The following is a 20,796-nucleotide window of genomic DNA, read 5'->3' on the forward strand; positions in this document are numbered from 1 at the left end:
ACTCCTCATCAAAGACCAGAAGTAGATCCTGAATTATATTAATTCTCATCTCTTTCTACCTTCTCCAAGACAGAAGGACATGGTTAACTTCTTTATCTCAACATCAGCCTTCAATACCTACAAAAGTCTAAGCTGTAAATAGCATTGAAGCTTTGCATAATAAAATTCTTTTCCCCAGTGATGGGCAGTTTTTCACATAGTAACATTCTTTTAATCTTTTTTTCTTTTTAATGAGTAGACATAAAGAAATGCTTAAATAAATAATTATCAACTAACATACCTACATTTAACTACACATACCTAACAGACCTGAATATAGGCAGAGGAGGTGACATTTTACTTACCCTTTTATTAAAATTACTGCTTCATCTATTGGTCTTTACTTCACTAGTGCATCCATAAAATGTTTACATTTTTTTTAAACAATAAAATATTCTTGAGATTAGTCCTTCTCTGTAATCACTACATAAAACTGCTTTAGAGACAGCCTTCAGATCAACTAAATTATATTTTACAAATGGGCTTAGGTATTTCAGTAGTAACTCTATGGAACAACAGAATTCACTGTTTAACCGGGGACCAATATTGGCAGCTGGCTTCCATAACTTGTTTGAGGAATGTAGTAATTCCAAGGTTACCGCAAGGACTAATGTACAAGAATATTCCTGTATTTTATGGAATAAAAAGGAAGAACAAGAGAGGAGAAAGAAAGAGATAGTACATACCAACCCCAGAGGTAGGGAGTATGAAAATCAATCAAGTAGCCAGAAGATTTAATGGAGCCATGTGGGTGTTACATCAGTTCTCTTCCTTAGAGAACTTTGGATAATAGGGCAACAATATGCTCTGGTGGAAAAGAACTCAGACCTTGAGAAAGCCTGACCACTACAGTTTCTGAAAAATGCTCCTTTCATTAGGTGGTGTGGTGATGAATTATAAAGGCACCCAGCACAGTGCCTGGTTTACCATAGAAATCGGTTCTTTTTTCTTGAGAGAACAACAATTCACAATAGCTGTCACTTAAGTGACCAGCATAATCCTGGCTTTGAGCTTGCCAGGGGCTGCCAGTTAGCACAATGGCTGTCAACCCCGTGTTATTTATTTAGATCCCCTAAGTAATGCTTTGCTAATAAAAGCTCCAAATTTGTGAGTGATTTACTCTTGTTTTATTTATTTAATAAATAAATTAAAGTGGCATGATTTATTAATTTAATTAATTATTAGCAGTGGCGCAATCTCAGCTCACTGCAACCTCTACCTCCTGGGCTCAAGTGATCCTTCACCTCAGCCTCCAGAGTAGCTGGGGCTGCAGGTGCGCACCACCATGTCCAGCTAATTTGTGTACTTTTTGTAGAGATGGGGTCTTGCCATGTTATCCAGGTTGGTCTTAAACTCCTGAGCTCATGATCCACACTCCTTGATCTCCTAAAATGCGGGGATTATAGGCATCAGCCACTGTGCCTGGTTGATTTACTCTTATTTTAATTTAAATAAAAGCAACTCAAGGTTAGCATCATATCAGGCTACTCTCAGTTGTATTCTAGTATCTCTCTTGAGTGTGGGAGTAAGGGATGGAGCTGTAGCTAGTTTGTTGAGAACTAGACAAAACCCTGACTGCTCCCCAGGGCATTTGCCTAGGATGTGAAAGATATGCCTCCTGTTTTCAGACGGCACCGTGCTTGGAAAGGCTGCTTGCCAGAGGTGTTGAAAGGATGCCACTGGGCTGGTCCTGCACAATGGAAGACCACATACATGCTCCAAGAGAGTCACTCCCCAGAGCAGCTGCAGGAAGCCACAGCTCTGTGGCCTGGGATCCTTGCCACACTGAATATTAGTGATAGACATTGGAGCTGAGGGGATCTTATGCTTCAAGGCAGCTGGATCTCTTTTTTACTAGTCAAATCATACCTAGGGATTGTCTTTCGTGTTCTAGAGACTTTGATGAGTAACTCGACTTTTAAAATCCAAGTGAAGGCTGTGGCTAGAGAAGCATGACCTAAACCTAAAATGAATGGGAACATTACAGTCTGACAAGCTTTGAGAATTCAGATTCACATCGCCTAAAGAAACAACATCCTGAGTGATGAAACAAACACATAAACCAACCAACAATTTGTGATCTGAGGTACCAAAACAGACACCCTTTTATCACCTAAGATGGACTGTAAGGTTAAGGAAACAAAGTTACCTACAGGGTTAGGGTTCGGGGACTGGCTGGCATGACCAATTTCTCAATTTCTATGGCTCTAAACTCCCTAATAATAGGAACTATCAGACCCATCCTGTGATTTACAACCCAGACCACTACAACTCTAATTGGAATGAGGACCAGCCTTACAAACATTCTTTTCTGATAAGCAATTGCAGACCTTAAGCCAGTTTCAGCCAGTTTATTAGAGGCTATGCACAAACTGTCTTTGGGTCCTGTAGTTCACCTTTTGATGTAAAGAGCCAAATTTTACCTCATTTTAACACTAAAACCCTGCCCCAAAGTGTACATGGGATGTCACATATATATTTACCCATTGCACATGCACTCAGCTCCCCTCATAAATATGTATATATTTTCCTCCAAACCTGCTGAATATGTATGACTCCACTGTGTGACACGGACACTGTGAGGCATGAAACCCAACTGTCCTTCCCCTCTTTTGAAGAGAGAGCACATTCAGCATACACGGAAGACTATGTCTTCCGGGTTCGCAAACTGATATTGCCACTAAAGCTCTCCTTTCTATTATTTAGCCATCATGATGGTCTTTTGGATGATAAATTCACAAAAGCACCATAATCATTCAATATACAACTTTGTCCCTGAGCAAACACCCAACTTTATCCCTTAAATAACATTTTTGTCCCATGTGTAATTTATTCAGTTAAAGTAAATATAACTATTAGAAATGAAAATGTTCAGTATTGGTGGATCAATAAAAAATTTTTATATTCTCACTTTGGGTGGGAATTAAAAAAAACTGGTTCATTTGCTTCCATTAAGGAGCTAATGTTTATATGAGAAAAATATCTGTGCAAGAAAAAGAAAAGGCACAGTGAAAAAAAGTACATCAGTAAATACAATTTAGTATAAAGTATTTGTGCTCATATATGTGAATTCATCAGAAGAAAATTAAGGATCAGGCCTGGTGGCTTGTGCCTATAATCCCAGCATTTTGGGAGGCCAAGGCAAGAGGATCACTTGAGCCTAGGAGTTCAAGACCAGTTTGGGCACAAAGTGAGACCCTGTTTCTACAAAAAATAAAATATATTTTTTAAAATTTAAAAATTTTGGCCAGGCACGATGGCTCACACCTGTATTCTCAGCACTTTGGGAGGTCGAGGTGGGTGGGTTACTTGAGGTCAGGCGTGGTGGTGGGCACCTGTAATCCCAGCAACTCAGGAGGCTGAGGCAGGAGAATTGCTTGAACCTGGGAAGTGGAGGTTGCAGTGAGCCAAGATTGCATCACTGCACTCCAGCCTGGGCGACAGAGCAAGATTCCATCCAAAAAAATAAAATAAAATAAATTTAAAAAATTTAAAAATTTAAAAAAGAAAATGAGAGTTACAGACCTGTAGCGTTGGAAGGGTGAATAAGGGACCTTCAGAGGAGGTTTTTTGTTTTTGTTTTTTTTCAGGGTATTTGATAACAACCATTAAGAAAGAAGAAAAGGAGGATGTTTGAAGGAGAAACCATGTAAATGCATCAAGAGTGTTCATGATGGGGGTGGTAAGTGGGAGTTAGCTATAGGAAGAGGTTTTTTTTTTTTTTTGAGACTGAGTCTCGCTCTGTCACCCAGGCTGGAGTGCGGTGGTTTGATCTCAGCTCACTGCAACCTCCGCCCCCTGGATTCAAGTGATTCTCCTGCCTCAGCCTCCCGAGTAGCTGGGATTACAGGCACGCACCCCCACGTCCGGCTAATTTTTGTATTTTTTAGTAGAGACAGGGCTTCACCATGTTGGCCAGGCTGGTCTTGAACTCTTGACCTCAAGTGATCTGCCTGCCTCAGCTGCCTAAAGTGTTGGAATTACAGGCATAAGCCAGCACGCCCGGCCAGGAAGGGTCTTAATGTTAGAAGAGCTGAGGAATTTAGGTCAGATGGAATAGGCAGCAGTGGGCAACTACTCACTACAGATTTCCCAATCACGATCTGACATTTTAACGTTTCTAGAGGCTTGTCCACGGGGAATGTATACGGAGATTCAGAGGATGAAAAAGTTGAGATTGGGAAGAAAAGAGAGAAGAATGTGCCAGAGGTTCCAGGAATGACCATAGATAGGGTCTGTGAAAAGTTTGTGAAAAATCACACAAGGACACCTTATTACTAATAAGGATGCCTAAGGATTACAGTGTGTCAAGCTGAGGACGTATACAGATGGGATCTCTGAATACTCGTGAGTTGTATTGAGTTAACATTGCATGTCACAAATGAAGAGGTGAAAGAGTAAGGGGAAGAGAAGGGAGGGTTTGTACCCAGTTCTGTCTTACCTGGACACCTTTAGTGACAATGCTGAACTGCAAAGGAGAAAAAGTGATTTGAAAACTTTTTTTTTTTTTTTTTTTTTGAGACAGTCTCAGTCTCGCTGTCTTGCCCAGGCTGGAGTGCAGTGGTGTGATCTTGGCTCACTGCAAGCTCCGCCTCCAGAACTCAAGCTATCCTCCTGCCTCAGCCTCCTGAGTAGGAGTGGGATTGCAGGCACACATACGCCTGGCTAATTTTTTTTTTTTTTTTTTTTTTTGTATTTTGTAGTTTTAGTAGAGATAGGGGTTTCACCATGTTGCCTAGTCTGGTCTTGAACTCCTGGCCTCAAGTGATCCACTCGCCTCAGCCTCCCAAAGTGCTGAGATTGCAGGCATGAGCCACTGCACCCGGCCTGAAACCTTTTTTTTTTAAATGAGGGAAATAATAAATTTAATGTTCATTTTGTATGTAGAAATCAGAAGTACATGCAATAGGAATTAACTTGAATATGATGTATAAAGTTTGAAGAAAAGGTGAGTGATAGATGAACATTGGTGATGTAACTCCAGAAGTTGTCTGTCATAACCGATGACTTATCCCCATCATATGTGCTGAAGACTACTCAGATGAAGTTAACAACCTGATATTACAAAATAAGCATATATGTTTTCCGTTTATAGGAACCTAATAGTCATTTGGAGACTTACTTAGTACTTGGGGTGTGAGCTATAGATAGCCCTGTGTATCAGGGTTTTCCAAACAAACAGAACCAATGGGATATATATAGATATATAAAGACACTTCTTATAGGAATTGGCTCAGGAGATTATAAAGGCCAAGAAGTCCCAACATGTGCCCCCTGCAAGCCGAAGAACCAGGAAAGCCAGTGTAATCTTGCATTTGAGGCTGAAGGGCTGAAGAGTGGCTGCTGGCATTGAAGGCTCAAGAACCTGGAGCTCTGAAGTCAAGGGCAGGAGCAGATGATGGATGTCCCAGCTTCAGAAGAGAGAGCAAATTTGCCTTCCTCCACCTCTTTTATGATTCCTATGCTCAGTTAATTGAATGATGCCCACTCACATTAGTGAGGATGGGTTCTTGATACCCAGTCTATTGATTCAAATGCTAATCTCTTCCAGAAATACTCACACAGACTCACCCAGAAATAATATTTTACCAGCTATCTGGGCATCCCTTAACCCAGGATGGGCTAAGAGACAAGTGGACACATAAAGTTAACCACCATACCCTGTAAATATGGTATGAGAAGGGATCGAGTCATATTTCTTATCAAGATTATTTCCCAATGCATAGATGCCTTGGAATAATACTTCTTATAAAATAATGAATAACATTTTCTAGCACAAGTTCCAAACGTGTACCATGGAACCCTAACTTGGTCGTATGTTGCTCGGTGTTGCATGCATACCCGAAAAATTCTGTAATCAAGTAACTTTGAGAAATAAGAGGTTAAATAAAATTATAAAATATCTTCACTTTAAAATGCGTACAATTCTTTAAGATGATAATCTACATTTTGAATTTTAAAGAGGGTAGGTAGCTTCAGTATGTAGCATCGCTCCCTCTCCCTTTTTTTTTTTTTTTTTTTTTTTTGAGACATAGTCTCTCTCTGTTCCCCAGGCATGATCTCTGCTCACTGCAACCTCTGCTTCCAGGGTTCAAGTGATTCTCATGCCTCAGCCTCCTGAGTGGCTGGGATTACAGGTGTGTGCCACTGTACCCGCCTAGTATTTTTTTGTATTTTTAGTAGAGATGGGGTTGGCCAGGCTGGTCTTGAACTCCTGACCTCAAGTGATCCGCCCACCTCAGCCTCCCAAAATGCTGGGATTACATGCACACACGACCACACCTAGCTAATTTTTGTATTTTAGAAGAGACTGGTTTTCACCATGTTGATTGATCTCGAACTCCTGGCCTCAAGTGATCCACCCGCCTGGGTCTCCCAAATTGCTGGGATTACAGGCATGAGCCACTGTGCCTACCTGGCCCCTCTCCCCATTCTTTGTTTTTGTTTGCTGCACCGACTCCTAGTGTTGCACAAAGCATGTTTTAGGGAACGTGGTTTGGAAGCATTCGAATCAAACCCTTGGATTTTTTTAGACCCTTATAGAAGTGAAGGTTTATAGTGTACATTTTTGTCAAAGCAGATGGGTTCTTTTCACTGAAAGTTGTTTTCACACATGACCTTGAAAATAAATTAATAAAAAAAGGTAGAAATATTAGGCTGACAGACATTTTAAAGTAGGGCATAAGATGCCATAAAAAGCCTTTTGAAAGTTTAAAATAGGAGTTAAAGTGTATGTTATATGGAAGATACCAGATTAGAGTCTGAATATTTATTATATAAATGTGCAAGTATATGATCAGCTTCTTCCCAGTTTGGGGGAGAAATGGGACGGCATTCAATTCACATTTGAGACTGCTTCTCTTTAAATTTTCATAAGTGAAAAGGAAGAAGGATCACTAAGTTTACAAAGACAAGTCTCGGAATAAGACTTTCATTCACTGTATTGCCTTTAATCGTCTGGTGGGAGGGCCTCAAGAAGTGGCCAGGGCCCTATGAAGATTGGTGAAGAGTTTCAAGGAGGAGAATTGAAGGAGACAGCTATGGGATTAATTTTGAGAGATGCCTTTGCTGAGATGTCTCATAAAGTATACACGGAGAGCAAGGGCACAAGGAGACAGAGAACTCTCTCGGCCAAACGATAAATCAGAATTTCCATAGTTTTTCTCTGTTAGTCCTTATTGAAAAATTCATCTACTGCTAATGGTGTCAAGTAGCCCTGCCAGCCCTCATTATTGTACCAAAAAGCAAAACAAGGAAAAGGTTTAGGGAGCTAGGTCTAAAAGGAAAATCATTTCTGTTTCCTAACAATCAGTGAAAACAGATTCTGTTATCTAAATCTTGCAGAACCAAGGGTCCTAATACCGACTTTATTCTGGTGAGTTTGTCAGTTGATAAAACATACTAACAGGCCAGGTTCTTTTCTCAGATGAACAGTAAAATAACATGGTTATAAACAGAAAAAAAATGGTGAAAACACAAATCTTGGTGTATTAGGCCATTCTTGCATTGCCAAAAAGAAATATCTGAGACTAGGTAATTTATAAAGAAAAGAGGTCGGGTGCGATAGCTCATGCCTGTAATCCCAGCACTTTGGGAAGCTGAAGTGGACGGATAACCTTAGGTCAGGAGTTCGAGACCAGCCTGGCCAACATGGTAAAACCTCATCTCTACTAAAAATACAAAAATTAGCTGGGTGTGGTGGCACGCACCTGTAATCCTAGCTACTCAGGAGGCTGAGGTAGGAGAATCACTTGAGCCTGGGAGCAGAGATAGTACCACTGCACTCCAGCCTGGGCCACAAGATGAGACTCCATCTCAAAAAAAAAGAGACAGAGATTTAATCAGTTTATGATTCTGCAGGCTTTGCAGGAAGCCTGATGCTGGCATCTGCTTGGCTTCTGGTGAGGCCTCAGGAAGCTTACAGTCATGATGGAAGGTGAAGGGGGAGTAGGGATGTCACATGACCAGAGCAAGAACAAGAGACAGCATGGTGCCACACACCTTTAAACAGCCAGATCTCATGAGAAGTCACTCATCACAAGGACAGCAACAAACAGATGGTGCTAAACCATTCATGAGAAACCCACCCCCATGATCCAATCACCTCCTACCAGGTCTTGCCTCCAATACTGGGGATTACAATTCAACATGAGATTTGGGTGGGGATAAATATACAAACTATATCATTCTGCCCCAGCCCCTCTCAAATCTCATGTCCCTCTCTCATTTCAAAATACAATCATGCCTTCCCAACAGTCCCCAAAAGTCTTGACTTGTTCCAGCATTAACTCAAAAGTCCAAAGTCCAAATTCCAAGTCCAAAGTCTCATCTGAGACTCATCTCTTTCCATCTATGAGCCTGTAAAATCAAAACAAGTTATTTACTTCCAAGATATAACAAGAGTACCAGCATTGGGTAAACATTCCCATTCCAAAAGGGAGAAATCAGCCAAAAGAAAGGGGCTATAGTCTTCATGCAATTTCAAAACCCAGCAGGGCAGTCATTAAACCTTAAAGCTCCAAAATAATTTCCTTTGACTCCACGTCCCACATCCAGGGCATGCTGGAGCAAGGGGTGGGCTCCCAAGGCTATGGGCAGCTCTGCCTCTGTGGCTTTGCAGCTGGATACGGCCCTCATGGCTGCTCTCACAGGTTGTTGAGTGCCGTGACTTTTCTAGGCACAAGATGTAAGCTGCTGGTAGATCTGCCATTCTCAGGCCTAAAAGGCAGGGGCCCCCTTCTCACAGCTCTGCTAGGCCATGCCCCATTGGGGACTCTGTGTGGGGTCTCCAACTTCACACTTCCCCTTGTCACTGCCCTAGTAGAGTTTATCTTTGGAGGCTCTGCACCTGCAACAGGTTTCTGCCTGGGCACCCAGGCTTTCTTGTACAGCCTCTGAAATCTAGGTTGAGGCTGCCAAGCATTCTTCAATCTTATATTCTGTGCACCTACATACATAACACTGTGTGGAAACCTCCAAGTCTTATGGCTTGCATTCTCCAAAGTGGCAGCCCAAACTGTACCTGGGCCCCTTTGAACCGCAGCTGGAGCTGGAGTGGCTGGGATATGGACAGCAGTGTTCCAAGGCTGTGCAGGGCAGTGGGGCCTTGGGCCTAGCCCACAAAACCATTCTTTCTTCCTAGGCCTCTGGGTCTGTGATGGAAAGGGCTGTTGCAAAGGTCTCTTAAATACCTTCAAGGGGATTTTCCCCATTTTCTTGGATATTACCATCTGGATTCTTTTTAGTTATGCAAATATCTCTAGCAAGTGGTTTGCTCTGCAACCTGCTTGGATTCTTCCCATGAAAATGGGCTTAGCTTTTCGACCACATGGCCAGGCTGCAAATTTTCCAAACTCATATGCTGTCCTTCCCTTTTACATATGAGTTCCAGCTTTAAGTCACTTCTTTTCTCCTATATCTGAGTTGGGCTGCTAGAAGCAGCCAGGTTAATTCCTAAATGCTTTACTGCTTAGAAATTTCTTCTGCCAGATACCCTAGGTCATCACTCACAAGTTCAAACTTCCACACATTCCTGGGGCATGAAGAGAATGCAGCCAAGTTCTTTGCTAATGCATAGCACATGTGATCTTTGCTCCAGTTCCCAATAAGTTTCTCATTTCCATCTGAGACCTTGGCAGTCCTGGACTTCACTATTTATATTTCTGTCAGCATTTTGGTGACAACCATTTAACCAGTCTCTAAGAAATTCCAAACTTTCCCTCATCTTCCTGTCTTCTGAGCTCTCCAAATTCTTCCAACCTCTGCCCAGTTCCAAAGTTACTTCCATATTTTCAGATATCTTTATATCAATGCCCCCATTTCTCAGTACTAATTTTCTGTGTTACGTCATTCTTGCATTGCGGTGAAGAAATACCTGAGATGGGTAATTTGTAAAGAAAAGAGTACTATTTCCCTCACACTTCTGCAGTCTTTACATGAAGCACAGTGCTGGCATCTGCTTGACTTCTGGTGAAGCTTCAGTGAGCTTTCAATCATGGTGGAATGCAAAGGGGAAGCACACACATCACCTGGTGAAAGCATGTGATGAGCAAGAGAGAGAGAGAGTGGTTGAGGGTGTTGCCACACACTTTTAATAAGACCAGATCTCATGTGAACTCAGAGGGAGATCTCACTTATCACCAAGGGAGTGGCCCAAGCCATTCATGAGGGATCCACCTCCATGATTCAAACACCTCCCACCAGACCCCACCTCTAACACTGGGATTATACGTCAACATGAGATTTAGACAGGGGCAAATATCCAAACTATACCACCTGGTTTTCAGGTCATTCTAGAGCACTAGCATCTACCCTGGCTTAAATCCTGAAAAATATCAAATTTATGCGTTTTTGACCGACATAAGAAAACAGGTCAAAGATTTGCTTAGTCGATTGTACCATTTCTGCCTTAACTACTTGGGAGCTACTGGGAATTTTCTATTTTTAAAATCAGGTTATATCAAGATTGTTTGGTGTTTTTCTTTTTTCTTTTTTTTTTTTTTTTGAGACAGAGTCTTGCTCTGTTGCCCAGGCTGGAGTGCAGTGATGTGATCTCTGCTCGCTGCAAGCTCCGCCTCCCAGGTTCACGCCATTCTCCTGAGTGCCTCAGCCTCCCAAGTAGCTGGGACTACAGGCATCCACCACCACGCCTGGCTAATTTTTTGTATTTTTAGTAGAGACAGGGTTTCACTGTGTTAGCCAGGATGGTCTCAATCTCCTGACCTCGTGATCCACCCATCTCAGCCTCCCAAAGTGCTGTGATTACAGGCGTGAGCCACCACACCTGGCCCTGTTTGGTGCTTTTCGACCAAAATCTCTAAACAACTCCAAAAGCCTTAAACAGACTATAGCTAGAAAAAGGCAGACAAAGATATTAGAAACCAAGCTTAAGTAACTCAAGTCTTTAATGCTGTCTTACTAGTCTCAGTAATTCAACACCTAGGAAACATCCACAGAAGACATTTTATCAATCAAAACAAAGAAGCTCGGGCAAGCACAGTGATGTGTGCTCACTCATAGATAGACTTGTTTTTGAAATTAGTCTTCAGTGATATTCATTCAGTGTAAGATTTAGTCTCCATAAACCAAAACACAGCACAACTTGAAGCTTTACTGGATTCTTGGGAGTGAGAAGGAGTTCTGTAACGTGTCTGTGATTAAGCAGTAGTTTCATCCTGATTTTTCAAGCTCAGAGCTCTCTACCCTTTCACATGCTTGAAGACAAGATGTTGGACAACTGGCCCAGAGGATGTTTTCCTCTCATTTCTGTAATCTTCTGGTAAGGAAGGAAGGATGTGACTTAACATGATTCTCCTTCAATCTGAACATGCCAGTGTACCTTCTTTCCCATCCCACTCCATATGTACTCTGTGTCTGTTTTGTTGTTGTTGTTGTTGTTGTTGTTTGTTTTTTGAGACAGAGTCTCACTCTGTTGCCCAGGCTGGAGTGCAGTGGCATAATCATGGCTCACTGTAGCCTCAACCTCCAGGGCTCAAGTAGTCCTCTCACCTCAGTCTCTTGAGTAGCTGGGACTACAGTTGGGTACCACCATGCCCAGCTAATTTCTTCAAATTTTTCATAGAGATGGGGTCTCACTATGTTGCCCAGGCTGATCTCAAACTCCTGGGCTCAAGCCTCCCAAAGTTCAGGATTGCAGGAGTGAGCCACTGTGTCTGGCCTCCGTGACTGTCTGAAGTCTCTCTTTCACAACTCTCTTACAGCTCCTGTTAGTTGAGGAAAAAAATCTGGAATTACAGTGTTTACAACTGAAAGGGATGAAGTAGTCATTTAGGCCAAGTCTTTAATTTGATGAGGACTTACTGGAGAGCCAGATAAATGAAGTCCCTTGCATATGGTCATATGAATATTTATTGGCAAAGCTTGGCCTTTGTCCTCCTGACTTCCCGATCTCATTTCATCTTGTGGTGCTTCAAGGATCTGGCTACCTTGCTAGACCTGAGTCATAAAAGCAATGGGGTGCTAAGACCAGCCATACTATACGAAGTGGTGACAGTTTCCTCATTTAAAGTTGGGTTGTCTTTCTAGAATCTTAGAGTTGGAACTCAACTCAGAAATCACCTGTTTGATCCTCCCACAAAGGCAGGTGTCTCTCTTGCAATATTCTTGAGACAATCATCTGGCTTCTGTCTCCTTATTTTCTGTTATTGGGGGCCAGCTTCAGGAAATAAACATTTCACTAGAATTTTTATGTTGTTACATTTAGCTAAAATTTACCTTCTCTTCACTTCTGTCCTTATAGCCCAACACTGCCCCATGGAGTAACACCAAATGCAAAGACAGACTGTGGTTTCGAACACAGGACACTCCTTTAGAAGTGTTAAAATACTTATCCAGTATTTCCTCAAGCTTCTCTTTTTTTCTCAAAGCTAAATATCTGATGTTTCTAAACTGTGCCTTATAGGTTACAGTTGCTGGATCTCTTGTGATGCTGAACTTTGGATGTATTCCTTTTGGCAAATGACTGTATCCTATTCATCCACTAATTTGACAGATATGTAATAAGTACCTACTAAGTTGAGGGAGATTTAAAAAATACAAGCACGTGAATAAGAAAATATGCAAAGTGGTATATAACAATATAGGCTGTGGAGAAAAATTAAGCAGAGCAAGGGGAGATGGAAAATTTGTATATGGTTAGGAGCTTGGGGCCTTGCTATTCTATTAATACAGTGATCAGGAAAGGCCTCACTGATGTAGTGAGCTTTGAGCAAACAAGTAAAGGAAATGAGGGAGGAAGACTTGCAACTGTTTGGGGAGAGAGGATTTGGGCATACAGAATAGCTTCTGAGGCAGAAATAAGTCTGATGTGTTTGGAGAACAGCAAGGTGGCCCTTGAGGCTCCAGTGGAGGGCGTGAGTGGGAGAGTGGGAGGAAGCGAGGTCAGGGAGGTTGTTATGGGCTGAATGGTGTCTCCCCGGAATTCACATGTTGAAGCCATAAGCCCCAGAACCTCAGCACATGACTGTATTTCGAGATAATGTCTTTAAAGACCTAAAATGAGTTCATTAGGGTGGGCCATAATCCAATATGGCTGGTTTCCTCACAAGAAGAGGAAATTAGGACACAGATGGGCACGGGAGGAAGACCATGTGACGACACAGGGAGAAGAGAGCCATCTATAAGCCAAGCAGAGAAGCCCCCAGAGAAGCCAATCCTGCTGACACCTTCATCTCAGCTTCCAGCCTCCAGAATTGTGAGAAAATAAATTTCCGTTGTTTAAGTCATCCAGTCTGTGGTACTTTATTATGGCTGCCCTAGAAAGCTAACACAGAGGGGAAAAGGGCCAGATAGTACAAGACCTTGAAAACGATTTTAAGTTCTTTGAGCAGAAGGGGAGCCAGTGAGGGTTTCTGAGCAGATGAAGGTGGTGATTTGGCTCATATTTTAAAAGCATCACTCTAGCTTCTGTACTGAAAGCAGTCTATGGGGAGGCAAGGACAGAAGGAAGAAAACCAGGAGGAGGCTATTGCAGAAATGTACATGAGGGTGGAAGGGGGTGAGGAGAGGGAAGTTTTGGAATATATTCTGAAGTTAGAGCCAAAAGGATTTTCTGATGAACTGAAATTGTGATGTGAGAGAAAGAAAGGAGTCAAAGATGACCCAAGGCTTTTGGCCACAGCAACTTGGAGAATGGAGTTAACATTCATTGAGATAGAAAGAACTGTAGGAGCAGCGGGCTTTTTTTTCCTTCTTCAACTTTTAAGTTCAGGGGTACATGTGCAGGATGTGCAGATTTGTTACATGGGTAAACGTGTGCCATGGTGGTTTGCAGCACAGACCAACCCATCACCTAGGTATTAAGCCCTGCGTCCATTAGCCATTCTTCCTGATGGAGCAGTGGGTTTTAAGGGGGAGGACCAAGAGTTCACTATGGACACATTAAGATTAAGATGCCTACTCATCTTTGAGTTTGAAATGCCAGCTAGGCTGTTGGATGCATGAATTTAGAATTCAGAGGAGTGGTCGGGGTAAAGCTACAGATGGTACTGAGTGAGATCACTTAGGGTGAAATGAGGACAAAAAGAAGGATTTGGAGGCTGGGGATTGTGGCTCATGCCTGTAATCCCAGCACTTAGAGAAGCCGAGGTGAGTGGATCACTTGAGGCCAGGAGTTCAAGACCAGCCTGGCCAACATGGCAAAACCCTGTCTCTACCAAAAATACAAAAACTAGCCAGGTGTGTTGGCAGGCATTGTAATCCCAGCTACTTAGGAAGTTGACGCATGAAAATGTCTTGAACCTGGGAGGCAGAGGTTGCAGTGAGCTGAGATGGCACTACTGCACTCCTGTCTGGGCCACAGAGTGAGACCCAGTCCCCCTGAGCCCCTCAAAAGTAAAGGATTTGGGACTAAGCCCTAGTGTACTTGGAAATGTTGAGATTGTTAAGATGAGCAGGAACCAGAGAAGCAAGCAGAGGAGGGGCAGCAAGTGGAGTAGGAAGAGAAAGAGGGTGGTTTCCAAGGAGCCAAGTCAAGAATGTGTTTTGTGAGGACAGAATGATTACTGGGTTGATGCTGCAGATACTGTGTGTCAAATAAGGTAAGGACTGCATTGTATTTAGTGATAGAGAGGTCATTGTTGACACTGACAAGAGCCAGTTCAGAATGGTGGGGACAGAAGTATGATCTGAGTGGGCTCAAGAGAGAGTAGGGGAAAGAAATTTGAGTCAGCAATGATTAAAATATTCTTTGGGAAGACTTTTGCTGTGAAGGGAGCAAAAAGCTGAAGGTAGCTAAAGGGAAATACCGAGAGAAGGCAATTTTAATATTATTTTTTGAGACGGAGCTCACTCTGTCACCCAGGCTGGAGTGCAGTGGTGGGATCACAGCTCGCTGCAGCCTCAACCTCCTTCACTCAAGTGATCCTTCCACTTCAGCCTTCCAAGTAGCTGGAACTACAGGCACATGCACCATACCCAGCTAATTTTTTTATGAGCTTGAGCCTAGGAGTTCAATACCAGCCTGGGCAACATAGTGAAGCCCCATCTGTACAAAACAATACAAAAATTAGTGCTCGCTTCAGCAGCACCTATACTAAAATTGGAATGATACAGAGAAGTTTAACACAGCCCCTGTGCAAGAATGACACACACATTTGTAAAATATTTCATATATTTGTAGAAGCACATAGGAAAAAAAATACAAAAATTAGCCAGGTGTGGTGGTATGTGCCTGTGGTCCCGGCTACTTGGGAGGCTGAGGCGGGAGAATCACCTGAGCCCAGAAGGTTGAGGCTGCAGTGAGCCGTGATTGCACCACTGCACTCCAGCTTGGGAGTGGAGTATCGCCCAGTTAGTCTTGAACCCCTGGGCTCAAGCAATCTTCCTGCCTCGGCCTCCCAAAGTGCTTGGATTACAGGTATGAGCTGCCGCACCTGGCAAAGAGGCTTTTTTTAATTGAATATGTGACAATATATTTGTACGCAGAGGAGAATGATTCTGTAACAAAGGAAAATGAACAAAGCAGGAGAGGGAACAATTGTTGGAACAATGTCCTAGAGTATAAGAGAGAATGGCACACAGAATATAAGCACAGGAGTTGGTCTTAGATGGGACTAACATCTCTAGCTATATTACCTTATAGACAGCCACATGTAGCTATTTAAATGTAAATTAATTTAAAATGAAGACAATTAAAATTTTTTCTGGCCGGGCTAGGTGGCTCATGCCTGTAATCCCAGCACTTTGGAAGGTCGAGGTGGGCAGATCATGTGATGTCAGGTCGAGACCAGCCTGGCCAACATGGAAAAACCCCATCTGTACTAAAAATACAAAAATCAGCTGGGTGCGGTGGCATGCGCCTGTAGTCCCAGCTACTCGGGAGGCTGAGGCAGGAGAATCGCTTGAACCCGGGAGGTGGAGATTGCAGTGAGCTGAGATCATGCCACTGCAACTCCAGTCTGGAGGACAGAGCAGGACTCCATCTCAAAAAAAGAAAGAAAAAAAAAATCAGTTGTGCTAGCCATATTTCAAGTGTTCAATAGCTGCATATGGTTGGCGACTACAGTACTAGACAGCACCAACAAAGAATATTTTGGTCATTACAGGAAGATCTGCTGAGCAGGCCTGAGCTGAGAAATGAGGGAAGGCAGACATATGTATGAGCACCTATGCAGAGAGGTGAGTAGATGTGGTTGGGGGGAGCTTGTGGAAAGTCTTTCCTGATTTCTTCTGTTTCTCACTAAAGGCTACTTAGGAGAAGGACCTGGAGCTTTGAGGAAAAGGTGCAGACTATATCTTTAGGAGACAGAGAGAGTGAGGGGACATGGGGAAAATGGCAGAATTGCAGGACAACTTTTAAGATCCACTTCAGGCCAGCACAGTGGCTTACACCTGTCATCCCTTTTTTTAAAAACTTTGAGACAGGGTCTTGTGCTATAACCAAGACTGGAGTGTGGTGGAGCGATCTCTGCTCACTGCAGCCTCAACCTCCTTGACTCAAATGATCCTCCCACATCAGCCTCCACTACACCTGACTAATTTTTGTATATTTTGTAGAGACAGGGTTTCACCATGTTGCCCAGACTGGTCTCAAACTCCTAGACTTAAGCAATCTGCCTGCCTCTGCCTCCCAAAGTGCTGGGCATAAGTCACCGCACCTGGCCACACCTGTAATCCCAACACTTTGGGAGACTGAGGTGCGAGAATCGCTTGAGGCCAGTACAAGATCATCCTGGACAACGTAGTGAGACCCCATCCCAACAAAAAAGAATTTTAAAAGTTAGTCAGGTGTGGCCGGGTGTGGTGGCTCATGCTTGTAATCCCAGCACTCTGGGAGGCCGAGGTGGGCAGATCACGAGGTCAGGAGATCAAGACCATCCTGGCTAACATGGTGAAACCCCATCTCTACTAAAAATACAAAAAATTAGCCAGGCGTGATGGTGGGCACCTGTAGTCCCAGCTACTCAGGAGGCTGAGGCAGGAGAATGGCATGAACCCGGGAGGCGGAGCTTGCAGTGAGCCGAGATCGCGCCACTGCACTCCAGCCTGGGTGACAGAACGAGACTCTGTGTCAAAAAAAAAAAAAAAAGTTAGTTAGGTATGGTGGTTGTATTAGTCCATTTTCATGCTGTTGTTAAAAGACATACCCGAGAATGGGCAATTAATGAAAGAAAGAGGTTTAATCAACTTACAGTTCCATATGCCTGGGGAGGCCTCACAATCCTGGCAGAAGGCAAGGAAGAGCAAGTCACATCTTATGTGGATGGCAGCAGGCAAAGAGAGAGCTTGTGCAGACAAACTCCCTTTTTTTTTTTTTAAGCCATCAGATCTCATGAGACTTATTCATTATCATGAGAACAGCACAGGAAAGATTCACTCCCAAAATTCAATCATTTCCCACTGGGTCCCTTCTACAACGTGTGAATTATGGAAGCTGCAAGATGAGATTTGGGTGGGGACACAGAGCCAAACCATATCTGTGGTGCTCATCTGTAGTGCTACCTACTTGGGGGGCTGAGGCCACAGGAGCCCTGGAACCCAGGAATTTGAGGTTGCAGTGAGCTATAGTGGGCCACCGCACTCCAGAGCCAGCCCCTGTCTCTAAAAATAATTTTTAAAATATCCACTTTAGGTTAGTGATCTCTAATTTAGGGAGACCAATCAGCATGCTGTGTAGTTTTTTCCAACTTATGTTCACTGGCATGAATGCACTGTTAGAGTAGATAGAAAGCTGGGGCTAGTCCAATGAGTGGTTCTCTATCCTGGCTGCATGTTGGAATCACCTGGGTGAGTTATTTAAAAAGAAAAAAAAAAATCAGAAGCCTCATCCTTGTAGCCAAAGGGTCTGATTGAACATTCTGAAAATGGGGCCTGAGCAACGAACAATCTATTTAAAACTCTCAAGGTGATTCTAACACAGATACGGTTTTTTTTTTTGTTTTTTTTTTTTTGAGACATGGTCTCACTCTGTTGCTCAGACTGGAGTGCAGTGGCGCCATCTTGGCTTACCGCAACCTCCGCCTCCCAGGCTCAAGCAATTCTCCTGCCTCAGTCTCCTGAGTAGCTGGGATTACAGACGCATGCCACTACTACCTGGCTAATTTTTTTTGTTCTGTCTTTTTTTTTTTTTGTATTTTTAGTAGAGATGGGGTTTCACTGTGTTGGCCTGGCTGGTCTTGAACTCCTGACCTCAAATGATCCACCCGCCTCGACCTCCCAAAGTGCTGGGATTACAGGCCAGATATGTGTTTAAGAACCACTGAGTTAGAGTAAGAATGTGGAGGAAATGTGCAGAGTAGAGACGAAGGATGGGGAACTGCGTTACTGATGGACCATGGGTTCCACAGGTGCAAAGAAAGGCACTCAGGATTTGTGCAGGGATGGGGGACGGGATGAGATTGAGAAGTGTTCAAGGCTGATGAGCGATGAGAGATGGGCTGGGAATCTAGGGCTTCTTGGGTGACAAATGCAAATTGGGTAAAGGGCACATGGAGATTTGCCATGCTGGTCTAAATCAGCACAATCAACATAAATGTAGTACAGATAATTTTAAATCTTTTATTGACCTTACTAGAAAAGAAACAAGTAAACTTAGTTGAGTAGTATATTTTGTTATCCAATGTATGCAAAATATTATTTCTTTTTTGTTGTTGTTTTTGCAAATTTCTTAAAAAAAAAAATAGAGACAGCATTTTGCTTTGTTGACCAGGCTGGTCTCAAACTCCTGGCCTCAAGCAGTCCTCCCACCTCAGCCTCCCAAAGTGTTGGGACTACACAAATGAGCCACCACACCCAGACCCAAATATCGTTTTAACATGCAATCGGTATAAACATTATTGAGATATTTGACATCCTTGCTTTTTTATAGTTAGTCTTCCAAGTTTGGTGTGCATTTTACACTTCAAGCACATCCCAGTTCAGAGCAGACACACTTCAAGTGCTCGGTAACCACATGTGCAGTGGACCATGCAGGTCTAGGTGGTGGTGATGAGGTTGCAAACGTTGGATGATTTCTACAGAACATTCCTTTCAGAATACAAACATACTATAATACATTCACTCTTAAGGCAGCTGTATATGATTATATAGAATTATGTTCTTATTTAACCCAATATAGCTTTTCCAGAAAAGTATCATGAGAGTCTTAGTCATATGTTCTGCTAAAGTCCAAAAATTCCATGTTGGCCACACTTATCTAATAGAAATTGGCCTGGCATGAATTTCCTGGTGAATCCGTGTGAGCATCAGCTTCCAGAGGTGTCTGTTTCTTTTCTCTGTGTATTCTCATGCCAGTCTTTTAACAATCCAGTCTGCCTGCTTGCTTTCATTTTTGTGGAGGTGATCTTTTCTTATTTTCTGACAGTTGAAGTTACTCACTCTGGGGGAGAAAGGACGATGGGAAAACGAGCAACCACGTACCAGGTAAGTGATAGCAAAGCTGGATTTGATTTGTTAGACCTGATGCTAGGATTCCAGATTATTATAAGCAAGAAAGGGCTTGCATTGCTTGTGGAGGATCATGTGACAAAGGATTGGCCAATCTACCATGGAAATGACTTGAAACTAAGTTGCCAAAAAGGGGGTGGTTGGAGGACAATGTCTAGATAAAAGGGCACCAAGAAAAACGAAGGAAAGGATGTAATGGAGAGAAAAGCAACAGAGAAGAGTGCCCTCACACATGCTCGCAGAAAAAAATCAGGAAGTCAACTGGGGAAAAAAAAGTTTGTGTAGATGCTTCTCTGTCTACGTACTGATGCTCAGAGTGGGAAAGAAGCAATCTGATATTTTAACACAGGGAAATAGACACGGCTTTATAGATGACACCAAGTGTTGGTAGAATAAAACTGATAACTAGAGTTAAGGAGTGAGAGTATAGTTCTTTTTCAAAAGAAACTGACCTGGGAGTATGCTCTTTTGCTTGCCCAGCTGGAAAAACATTTAAAAGCTCCCTCTTCAAACAGACAGGTTGAGTAGCCCCAGACCCAGGCGAACTCTTGTCATTGTCCAGGCCATTAGGGCAGGATTTTAAAACAGGATTCTCACATCACTGCTCTACCTTGGAACACTGAATCAGATTATCTTTATCAGACAGTCTGCACTCTATTCCCCCTCTTGTTCTGGTTTTATGCATTTCTGTGCTAGACTGAGTTCATAATTTGTCAATAAAGCACGGATTTTGTGAATCAGACACATCCATGTTAAACCTGGGTCCATCATTTCCCACATAGTGACATCATTCCTATTAGCTAAGCTTAGTCTCTATCCTCCTCTACGAAATGAGGATAATGCAATGTACTCCCTGGGGCTATTATGAGGCTCCTGGGGCTTTTATGAGGCTTAGGGATGACATCTGCGAAGGGCTTGGCACCAATGGGCATTCAATAAATGCTAGTTGGGTATTGAGACTGTGGACTCAATTTAGACGAAGATTTTTCATCTGGTTTAGCTGGTTATTATATACAACAAAAAAGAAGAGATCACAATGTGATAGTTGGCTAAAACAGTCTGAGTCTTAAGTGAATTCTGCTCAGGGCCTTAGAAATAGACAAAGGAAAAATGAGACCCAGGCTGGGACATCTTCAACAAAAGCTTGACATGATTCTTGTGAAAGTATTGGGAGGATTCTGATTGGTGGCCTTTAGTCTGACATATTTCAGCCTTCACTGTTTCTCATCACCTTATTGAGCTATAATTCACATACCGTACAATTCACTCATTTAAACTGTACAATTTAATGGTTTTTAGTATATTCATAGAGGTGTGCCACCAGTGCCACAGTCAATTTGAGGGCATTTTCAT

At 42.8% G+C, this 20,796-nt stretch overlaps 1 non-coding gene across 1 annotated transcript; it reads left to right on the top strand.

The window, feature by feature from the left end:
* The first annotated feature begins 15,067 nt into the window (after positions 1 to 15,067).
* LOC129022728 (U6 spliceosomal RNA) lies at positions 15,068 to 15,174 on the top strand. The gene has a single exon (XR_008496527.1). It is a non-coding gene; the product is annotated as a U6 spliceosomal RNA (small nuclear RNA).
* Positions 15,175 to 20,796: the final 5,622 nt, after the last annotated feature.

The sequence above is a fragment of the Pongo pygmaeus genome, chromosome 22 (assembly GCF_028885625.2).
Source record: "Pongo pygmaeus isolate AG05252 chromosome 22, NHGRI_mPonPyg2-v2.0_pri, whole genome shotgun sequence".
NCBI lineage: Eukaryota > Metazoa > Chordata > Mammalia > Primates > Hominidae > Pongo > Pongo pygmaeus.